The following is an 11830-nucleotide window of genomic DNA, read 5'->3' as shown; positions in this document are numbered from 1 at the left end:
AGTTCATAAAAACAGTCGCGTTGTAGATATAGTTTCTAAACCGACATGCAGTAGGAGCAGCACTGGCTCAGCGTGAAGGTAAGGATCCTTTTGTTATTGCTTATGCGTCTAAAACTCTAGATGCCGCACAGTCCAATTACACTACTACTGAGAAAGAGCTTCTTGCTATTGTTTTTGCTCTGGATAAATTCAGAGCCTATTTACTTGGTACGAAGGTAGTAGAGTACTCAGACCACGCAGCTCTAAAGTATCTATTAGCTAAAAAAGAGTCCAAACCAAGGCTTATACGCTGGATACTGCTATTACAAGAATTTGATTTAGAAATTAAGGATAGGAGTGGTAACCAGAATTTAGTGGCAGACCACTTGAGTCGCCTTGAGCACATTACAGATGACCCCACTCCTATAGCTGATAATTTCTCATTTGATAACCTGCAAGCAGTATCTGAGATAGTCCCTTGGTATGCACCTGTAGCTAATTATCTAGTTAGCCGCACCTTTCCTCCAAACTTTTCTAAGCATCAAAGAGACAAGCTGAAAAGCGAGTCTAGATATTATATATGGGATGACTGACGTTAGGATTTTTGCCAGTAAAGAAGTTCATAAAAACAGTCGCGTTGTAGATATAGTCTCTAAACCGACAGAAATCCCTTCGTACAAACGTTTTGGTTGTCACAAGTAACAAACCCCTTTGAAATTGATAACCGAGTATTCAAATCTCGGGTCGTCTTCTCAAGGAATTGCAGGGAGGTATGTTCTTATTATTGGTTATGAGTTTGTAAATTGGGGTTTAGGAAGTAAGGTGGGAATATGTTATATGACAAATAAAATAAAATAATAATAATAAAATAGACTCTTGGCAAGGTATGAGAAATTGGAAGTCCAGATTTAGTTATCCTTATCAACAATAATGAAAGTTGAATCTTAATTCCACTTAGTTAACCTTTGCTATAACAAGGGAAGGTCAAGTGACTAATTAGTTAGATCTTTGAATCCTAGTTAATTCCTAAGAAAAGATTGGGATTATTAAAGATCAATTCAATTGGCAAGATAACAATTAACAATTATGCTGTTGAATTGGATAACTCCTGAGTTACTGATTTCTTAACCAAAACCAAAAGGAAAAGAGTAAATCTACTGGAATAAAAATATCTTCAGATGGGAAGCAGTAATCATGTAAATAAAAGAAAGCAGTCATGAATTGAAATACCTCAAATAACATTAATTAAGAAAATTATATGTAACATGGAAGAGTTCATAAATTATATAAAAATAAAGAATCTGGGATTGAGAGTCACTCCTAAAACTAAGAGAAGTCCTAAATCCTAAGAGAGAGAGGAGAGAACCTCTCTCAAAACTAATCTAAATCATGAGAAGTGAATTATGAGAGCCTCCCGATAAATGGATGCATTCTCCCACTTTATAGCCTCTAATCTGTGTTTTATGGGCCGCAAACTGGGTCAGAAACAGCCCAGAATTCGCTGGTTGCGAATTCAAACACGCTGATTTTCGTCACTGCGACGCGGCCGCATGGGTCACGCGGTCGCGTCACCTAGCATCAGGGCAACTATGGCATATTATATATCAAATCGAAGCCCCGGACGTTAGCTTTCCAACGCAACTAGAACCGCGTCGTTTGGACCTCTGTAGCTAAAGTTATAGACGTTTAAGTGCAAAGAGGTCAGGCTGGACAGCTTAACAGTTTCTCCAACTTCTTGTATTCCTTCCACTTTTGCATGCTTCCTTTCCCTCCTCTGAGCCATTCCTGCCCTGTAATCTCTGAAATCACTTAACACACATATCAATGCATCTAATGGTAATAAGAGAGGATTAATAATAAGCAAATATAGGATCAAAGAAGCATGTTTTCAATCAAAGCACATAATTAGGAAGGCAAATGTAAAACCATGCAAATAGTATGAATAAGTGGGTAAAGAGTTGATAAAATCCACTCAATTAAGCACAAGATAAACCATAAAATAGTGGTTTATCAATGACCCATATTTATGGAGATGTGGCGCTGACCAGGTAATTAGACGGTGTGTGCCTCAATCAGAATTCCAGTCCATCTTAGAGGCCTGTCACTCATCTGAAAGTGGAGGACATTTTGGCCCTCAAAGAACAGCTAGAAAAATCTTAGACTATGGATTCTGGTGGCCTACACGTTTTAGAGACGCTGCTGAATTTTGTAAATCTTGTTTCCCATGCCAAAAATTTGGTAATATATCCAGGAGGGATGAGATGTCTCAACAAATTATGCTTTTCTATGAAATTTTTGACGTCTGGGGCATTGACTTCATGGGTCCATTTTCAAATTCTAATGGTTATTTTTATATATTGTTAGCTATGGATTACGTTTCCAAATGGGTGGAAGCAATTCCTACCCGCACTGATGATGCTAACACTGTTGTTTCCTTTGTGAGAAACTACATTATTTGTCACTTTGGATCACCACGAGCAATCGTGAGCGATCAAGGCACCCATTTTTGTAACAAGAGACTAACAGGATTAATGAAGAAGCATGGAATCATTCATAAGGTTGCAACAGCATACCATCCTCAGACTAATGGGCAAGCCGAGGTGTCAAACAGAGAGATAAAGTGTATCTTGCAGAAGATAGTCAAACCTCATAGAAGAGACTGGAGCACCAGGCTACGAGATGCACTTTGGGCGTACAGAACCGCATACAAGACGCCCATTGGGATGAGTCCTTTCCACTTAGTCTATGGAAAGGCTTGTCATCTCCCTGTTGAAGTAGAGCACAAAGCCTTTTGGACAGTAAAGGAGTGCAACATGGGAATTGAGGAAGCCGGAGCTAAAAGGAAATTGCAACTGCAAGAACTGGAAAGCCTTCGCCTAGAAGCTTATGAGAACTCAAGACTATACAAGGAGAAGATGAAGGCTATACATGATCAGCACATCAAGAGAAAAGAGTTCCAACCTGGGGATTTAGTCCTCCTTTACAAATCTCGACTGAGGCTCATGCCAGGCAAGTTGAGATCAAGATGGGAAGGTCCATACAGAGTAGAGAAGGCCGAACCGTACGGAGTTTATCACCTAAGCCATCCTTCAAGCTCTGAACTTATCAAAGTCAATGGACATCGTTTAAAGCTGTACCATGATGAGCAGCTGAAGAAAAATAAGGAGCTCGAGATCTTCCTATTGGAAGATTCCCACATAGCCGAAAACTGAGCTAGTGGAGCGTCCAACTTACGAACGTTAAAGCAAAGTGCTAGGTGGGAGACAACCCACCATGGTATGATCGTTCTTTTCTTTATTTTTAATTTTCCTATTCAATAACTCTTCTCTTTATTAGTACATTTCGTGCATCTGTATTTACATACTTTTATATAAAAAAAAAATTTTCACGCGACGCGACCGCATCATTGACGCATCCGCGTCGCAAGGAGATGGGTGAAAATAATAAACGAACAGAGAGTCACGTAGGAGTGTGGCTGGAGGCGTGCCAATGGCACAATTCGCCCCACGCGACCGCGTCGCTGACGCATCCGCGTCACTAGGGAATATTGGCCTCCCACGTGACCGCGTCACCCACGCGGCCGCGTGCCCTGGAATTCGACGTAAAAAGGGTGCACGACCGAAAGTTGTGCTAGATTGGTGCTGAACGCACAATCCTTCCCACGCGGCCGCGTGACTGACGCGACTGCGTCATATCCTTCACAAGACCACTCACGCGATCGCATGCCCCACGCGATCGCGTCACCCAATATTTGGCAATTAATGGTTTTGAACAGAGAGTTGTGCGAGTGCAAGGCTGCCCCCGCGCTAGTGGCATAAAACGGGTCACGCGACCGCGTCAATCAGTATCAGCGCAAGTCGCGCGACCGCGTGCCTCACGCGACCGCGTCGCTTGCGCCGCACAGCTTCCCTAATTTACCAACTATCTTGTCTTTTTCTCCCCAAATCCTTTTTTCTCTTTTCCCTCTTTATTCCTTCTTTCTTCTTTCTACCTTCTTCCTTCTTTCTCACTTTCTACTCTCTCTCTCACCCCCATTAACAAGGTTTTCTTTTCTTCTTCTCTCCTTACTTTTCTATTTTTCTTCTTATTTTTATATGTTATCTTCTTTTCTTTTCTTTTTACTTTCATTATTCATATTTTTTTTTCTTTATTTTTCCTTTTTACTTGGTGTTAGAAATTTATTTGAGTCATTTTTTCTCATTATATGCTTGTAGATTGTTCTAAATTTGTTTGGCAATTATATATTAATTTTTAAAGGGTTGCTTGCATGTTCAATTTAATACTTTCTATACCCTAATTATCATGCATGCTATGTGTTTGTGAAAAAGCCCATATGACATTATGCACTTTTCTACGTTACTCTACTATTCAATGCTCGCCTTTCACAAATTCCCTTTACTATTGTATTAATTGAAAATTAATTGTCAATACAAACGTGATGGTTTGTTACGAGTGATGCTTGATCTATGCTACTCATGCCTTTGCCAGCATGCCAATAAAAACCTTGCATTCACTTGTCATCATATGCACTAACTATTTTCCATTGATGACTTTTCACATGTAGTCATGACCATGTGTTAACATCATTTACCTTTTACTGTGCATTCATCACCACCCTCCTCCATTCTCTCCCTTGCTCTATCTCTTTGAATTTAATTTACTTTCTCTTCCCTTTTTCAGAATGGCTACCAAGAAGGGCAAAGAGAAAGCTACTCCCAAATCAACAGCAAGAAGAGGAACAAAGAGAGCACTAGTGGCAGAGCCCTCTTCAACTGCGGTTAAACCCTCAACAAAAAGAACTAAGAGGATTATAAAGGATAATGATAAAGAAAGAGCCTTCCCAGCAAAGGACACTGCGCGATTTCTCAACCGCTACTGTGAGCAGATATTCCCTATCCTGGCAGATGTTCCCTATCCCGCCTTGGTCTCAGATCTTGTCTCAGCAGCCGGAGTCTCCTTCAGAGCTGGGGACACCAAAGCCATGCTTCCACGGGATGATCAATATGTCCCTAATGGGAAATACATCATACTTTTAGCAGCCACTACAAGCCAGCCTATTGAACCGGCTGCAGACATTCCTCCTTCCACACCACAAGCACCTACAACAACTCAACTGCTCTATCAGATACTTGAAAGGTTGGATCGGCAAGAACAGAAAGCGAAACTAAGGGAGCGCCGTAACGAGCGCCGATTCAAACACCTCAAGGAGCTACTTAAGGGAAAATTCAAGGACTCAGACACCCCAGACTCCACTTTTTTTACCAGCACCGGGAGCTATAATGGTCCCGATTGTGGAGATACTGCTACCAGCCCACCCCTGTTCCTGACAGACGGCACCGAGGACGGTGCAAAGCCTTGAGTGTGGGGAGGTCGGTCAGTACCTGACTTCCAGAGGTAATTTCTCTTCCCTAAACACCAATAAATTAGGATATTTAGTTTGTTTTTCTTTTATAGAATAGGATAAATTGCATAGTAATAGATTAGTTGCATGCATGTTCTACTTGATTGAAAAGACAATAAGTTTCTTCTAAGACCCTATCTTTGGAACAAAATTTCACTAATTTTAATCAAAACTTCTATGTTAAATTTGCTTGAAGTTGTATTTGGAACATAATTTTTGAGCTAAAGAACACACAACCTGTGAGATTTGAGCCTTTATGCATGGTTACATTATTTAATCATAATTATTTTATTCTTGTGTGATTACTTCTCTATGATTGTGATCTATATTTTGTTCCATCCTATATGTCCAATGTTTATTATATTTATATGTTTGCATATGATTGAGACCATTATTAGTTTAGCCCACTTATCCAAATTAATCCTACCCTTTCAATTACTTTTGTTAGCCACTTTGAGCCTTTAAATCCCATTAGTTCTATATTTTACCACATTACTAGCCTTAAGCGGAAAAACAATTATATATCCCAAATTGAATCTTTGGTTAGCTTAAGATAGAATTGTGTGTGTTATTTAAGTATGGGAAATTGTGAGAACAAAAGATAATAAGGGAATGTGTCATGATAATATAATGGGAATTTGGATACCTACTCATGTGAACTTATAAGAATTCAAAATCTATGTGCATTGATAAGCTATGTTTATTTTTTATGTTTATTTAAAAAAAATTTCAATAAATAAATAAGGGGACAAAATTACCCCAATGCTAAGTTAAGAATTAAAAGATCATTGCATGTATGATAAAATTAAAATAAAAAGTTGATACATGAGTATGGAATGTGAAAGGAATTTCTGGGTAGCTAGGTGTGCATTCTGAAGTTATATAGAATATATATAGAGGTTAGGTGAAAGCTTGGGTTAATTAAAGATTCAATTTATAAGCTTACTTAGCCATATATGTATCCTTACCCTTACCTTGGCCCCATTACAACCTTGAAAAGACCTCATGATGTTTGCATTGGTATATTAATGGTTGTTGATTGGTTAGGAGAAGAACAAAAATTAGAAAGCATGATTAGAGAAGAATAGAGTAATTACCCTATACACTAAGAGAGACTAGAGTATACATACATCATTAGTGAGGGTTCAATGCTTGAAATTCTATGTTCCCTGCTTTCATGAGCTATCTTCTTGCATTTTTATCTGTTCTTGCTGTATAAGAATTGAATTAGTAGAATTTGATTTGTAATTGTTTTGAAGAGCTTATTTACTATTGATCAAGTGGACAAGAATCATATAGTTGCATTCATATATATAGGTTGCATTGCATTGCATGAGTTTTACATGTTCCTACTCATTCATTTTATCTCCTTCAACTAAGCATGAGGACATGCTAATGTTTGAGTGTGGGGAGGTTGATAAACCACTATTTTATGGTTTATATTGTGTTTAATTGTGTGGTTTTATCATGATCTCTACCCACTTATTCATTAAATAAGCATGCATTTATATTTCCTTCCTAAAGATGCTTTATGACTGAAAACTTGCTTCCTAGAGACTTTTAATTACGTATTTTAATTCTCCTTTATTCCATTCGATGCTGTGATCTGTGTGTTAAGTGTTTCAGGCTTTATAGGGCATGAATGAGTTGGAGATTGGAAAGGAAGCTTGACAAACCCCAATTTGACGGTTTGTTTTGTATTGATTTTTGGGGATTTTATCACCTTTTACCCATATTTATTCAAGAAATAGCATGGTTTTGTATATTCTCCTTTAATTGTGCTTGAATGTGAAAACATGCTTTTTAGGACTCAAAATAGCTAAATTTAATTCACCTTGATTCTATTAGATGCCTTGATATGTTTGTTAAGTGATTTAAGGTTTAGGAGGCAAAGATTGGATCAAGGGAATGAAGAAAGAAAGCATGAAAAGTTGGAGAACTCATGAAGAAATGGAAGAACCGGAAAGCTGTCAAGCCGACCTCTTCGCACTTAATCGGCCATAACTTGAGCTACAGAGGTCCAAATGATGCGGTTCCAGTTGGGTTGGAAAGCTAACATCCGGGGCTTCGAAACGATATAATATTTGCTATGGTTGAACCGTGCATGGTGACGCGTACGCGCATAGTACGCGCACGCGCCGTTGTTGCCACCTGGTTCACTTAAAACAAAACGTGGCCAGCGAATTCTAAAGCCTTGTGGGCCCAATCCAACTCATTTCTGATGCTATTTAAGCCAAGGATTGAAGTGGGAATGAAGATACTTTTCATACTTTACATACTTGTCATCATTAGTCATAGTTTTAGCTTAGTTTAGTAGTGAGAGTTAGTTTCTAGAGAGAGAAGCTCTCTCTTCTCTCTAGAATTAGGATTAGGATTAGGTTTAGTTCTTAGATCTAGGTTTTAATCTTTGCTTTCTTCTACTTCTACCTTTCAATTCTTTGTTGTTACATTGATTCTTCTTCTATTCTTTAGTTGTAATTTCCTTTATGTTGTTCTTATATTTTGTTGTAGATCTACTTTTGCTCCTTCTATTTTCTTTCAATTCAATTAGAGGTAATTCATAATAATTGTGTTCCTTTTGATTTTTGTTGTTAATTCATTGCCATAATTGTTGTTAGATTCTATTTTTGTTATCAATTTACTTTGCTTTTCTTTTATGCCTTCCAAGTGTTTGATGAAATGCTTGGTTGGATTTTAGTATAGATTTTGTTCCTCTTGGCTATGGTAGAGTAATTAGTGACGCTTGAGTTATCTAATGTCTTTGTTGATTGATAATTAGAAGTTGCTAATTGATTTAGATACCACTAAAGCTAGTCTTTCCCTTGGGAGTTGGCTAGGACTTATGGAATCAAGTTGATTCATCCACTTGACTTTCCTCCATTATTAGAGGTTAACTAAGTGGTAGCAATGAACAATTCTCATCACAATTGAGAAGGATAACTAGGATAGGACTTCTAGTTCTCACACCTTGCCAAGAGCCTTTTATAGTTTTTAGTTTATTTTCATTGCCATTTACTTTTCATGCTTCTTATCCAAAACCCCAAAATAACTCATAACCAATAACAAGACACTTTATTGTAATTCCTAGGGAGAACGACCCGAGGTCCAATACTTCGGTTTATAAATTTTAGGGGTTTGTACTAGTGACAAACAACTTTTTGTATGAAAGGATTATTGTTTGGTTTAGGAACTATACTTGCAACGAGAATTCATTTGTGAAATTCTAAACCATCAAAAAATCCATTCATCAAAATGGCGCCGTTGCCGGGGAATTGCAATGGTGTTATGTTATTGGTTATTGTATATATGTGAATAGTGTGAATATGTTTGCTTTTGTTAGCTCTTGCTAGTTTTAGGATTTAATTTTCTTGCTTCTTATTTGATTTTGTTTTCATTTTCTTCTTGCTATCATGAATTCTCACCGTGGCTATGAGTTTGGTTATCAACATGTTGTAGGGGATGAGGACTATAATGAAGATGTGTATTAAGAATGGGATGACCAAAGGTGGGAGGAGCCATATGCATATGATCAATCTTCATGGCAACAACCCCCACCAATGCACTATGAAGAAGAGCCATTCTATGATGCATATCAATCCAATGGTTATGGTGACTCACCTTGTGACTTTCAAGAACCACCACCATATGCCTATGAAGTATATCCTCAACATAACTCTCAACCATACTCACAAGCCCCTTCTTACCAACCACCTTCATATGACCCTAATCTATATCCATCCTACCAACAACCATATGAGCCATATGAACCACATATAGAGCCATCACAATTCCAACATCAATATTTTCAAGAGCCACCTCCTCCACATTATTACCAAGATGAACCACCTCCAATATATGAAAATTTTCAACCACAAGATGAATACTACTTTCCACCACAACCTCCCATGGAAGAATACTCATGTCCTTCAATCCAAGAGCCACATGATCCCTATCATGATATCCAAGCGGAACAAGAGTCAAGGGATCGTCTCAAGGAAGCATTGGATCAATTTCAAGCAACCATGGAGTGTGTTGTGCAACAAGTGGAAAGAAAGGAAAACGTAGAACCACCACAACTCTACCAAGAAGAACCACCTTCCTACTATGAACCCTTCCCCCAAATTGATGAACCCTTCCATCCACCCCAACCTCCAATGGATGACATCCTTGATGTTCTTGTTCAAGGACAAGGGAAAATGAAAAGGGATGTGCAACAATTCACGGCCGCCTTGGATGAGGTGGTAAACCGGTTAGCATCCCAATGCTTGAACTCTCAAGGAACTCCCATGGCTACATGTGGGGAATCAAATGAAGAGCATAACATAAAAGAGAGATTGGTGGAGAATGAGGGAAGTTGCTTTGTATTGGAACAATTGGAGGAAGCTATGATTATTGAAGAAAGGGAAGAATTGGTTGAAGACTTAGGAGATGCGGAGCCTCCATGGGAATCTAGAATTGAAGAAAACCCCTCCAAGATGATTGAAATTGATGCTAGGAAGGAAAGTGCACACCTTCCAAGACATATTCCATATGAAGATTTGGATGGGATAGAGCAAGAAGTGAGTTCCCTTGGTGATGAAGATCAAGCATCAAACCTTAGTGGTGAAGAATCCTTTGAGCATGAAGAACCTTCTCCCAACAAGATGGAAAGCAATGTGGAGGTAAATTTTTCTTACCCTCCCATTTATGACTTGAGTAGGAGAAAAGGTTTATATAAAATTGTTGAACAAAGGATTATAATTGAGAAGTCTTGTGAAGAGGTGGAAATCCTTAGAAAAAGGAGGATGGGAATTGAATACGCTTTATCAAAACTCTTGGAGTTGTCTTTGCCTAGGTTGCCATCTACTCCTTCATTTGAGTGGGTGAAATTTATTTCTATTAGCTTTATTATCCCACTTGAATATGGTTTGCTTGAAACGGATGGCCAACTTAGGGAGCTTTGTGGGATGAAGCGTAAACGAAAAAGGTTTTGTGGTTGGCGTTGCAAATCAAGGCTCATTATGGTTGATGCATCAAACATGAGATATAAAGGTTGGAGTAGTGCTCAAATAGATGGGTCTAGGAGGATTGTTGGCCACTATATAGAGAATTCACCTTACTCACCACCCGGTTGGACTAATAATGATGATCAACCTCAAGACGGGTATGAAAACAAAGTGTGGGATCTCGGATTACAAGAAGAGGATCAACTTTGGGAGCCCCAAGCTTGTGAAGAACTCCATCAAGACTTGGCTCAATCCATGAAGAATCTTGGGGCACAATGGAGAACCAAGCATTGGTGGGAGTTCCAAGATGAATACAAGCACAAGCCACCTTGATGAGGAGCTCCCCATAAGTCCAACTTAAGGACAATAAACAAAAGTGCTAGGTGGGAGACAACCCACCATGGTAAAATCCTTTCATTTTCTCTTTTGTATATATTGGTAGAATTAGTTTAATTTCATGTTTTGTTTAGTTAGTTGAGTATGTTTGGTAGTTTAAGTATGTTAAATAAGGTTTTGTGGTGTTTTGGTAGCTGTTTGGAGGTTTGGAATGCTTGGATTGGTGCAAAAACATAGAAAAAAATTTTTGAAAAACAGAGCACCATCTACGCGTACGCGTACATGGCGCGTATGTGCACTTCCAGTATTTTCGTCCATCCACGCGCGCGCGCCATGCGTGCATACGCGTGGATTAAGAAGTTCCAACCTCCATACATTTTCCAGAGAGTTGTGCCTGCGCCGCGCCAACGTTGTGCCTCTGGCACAAACCCCACTTGCGCACACGCGCACATGACGCGTACGCGCCACTCTCGAAATAAGCCAACGACGCGCGCGCGCCATGCGTGCGTACGCGTGGATGCCCTTTCTTCCATCCACTTCTTTTCTTTTCCTCTTTCCAATTCTTTCCTTCTCCTTTCTTCTTCCCTTCTCCTACCCCTCATCCAACACTTCCAAACACCATCGATAACCATTTATTTTAGTTGGTTGTTAGTTAGTTAGTTGATTAGTTAGTTTTAGTTTAGTTTTCATTTTATTTTCTCTCTTTTCATCATAAGTGTTGGAGTATTGACTTTGTTTACTATACATTGCTATATCCCTTATTGCCTAAATGCTATTTTAGCATGAATGTTTTTAGATAATCTTTGTTGGATTCTATGATTGAGGTTATATTTTGTTACTTGGTTTTGAGTTCTTCATGCTTACCTTTTGAAAAATACCAAGTGATGAGAATTGTCTTCGAGCTTATAACTCTTTTGAATTGCATGTTGTAGCTAGCCACCATGTGATTTGAACCGTATTCTTTGATTAGGCAATCTCTTGATGGATAATGTTAAGCATTTACCTTAATGCATTGTATTTCATGATTATATCCATCCATATGTTTGACTTGAATGCTTTCATGCTTCTCTAATGCTTGTCTTACCTTACAAGCTTACTTAAAGCATCTCAAGCACACTAGGATAAGTAA

Source organism: Arachis ipaensis, chromosome B9, assembly GCF_059453495.1.
Source record: "Arachis ipaensis isolate K30076 ecotype BB chromosome B9, ASM5945349v1, whole genome shotgun sequence".
Lineage (NCBI taxonomy): Eukaryota > Viridiplantae > Streptophyta > Magnoliopsida > Fabales > Fabaceae > Arachis > Arachis ipaensis.
This window is presented reverse-complemented; position numbering follows the sequence as displayed.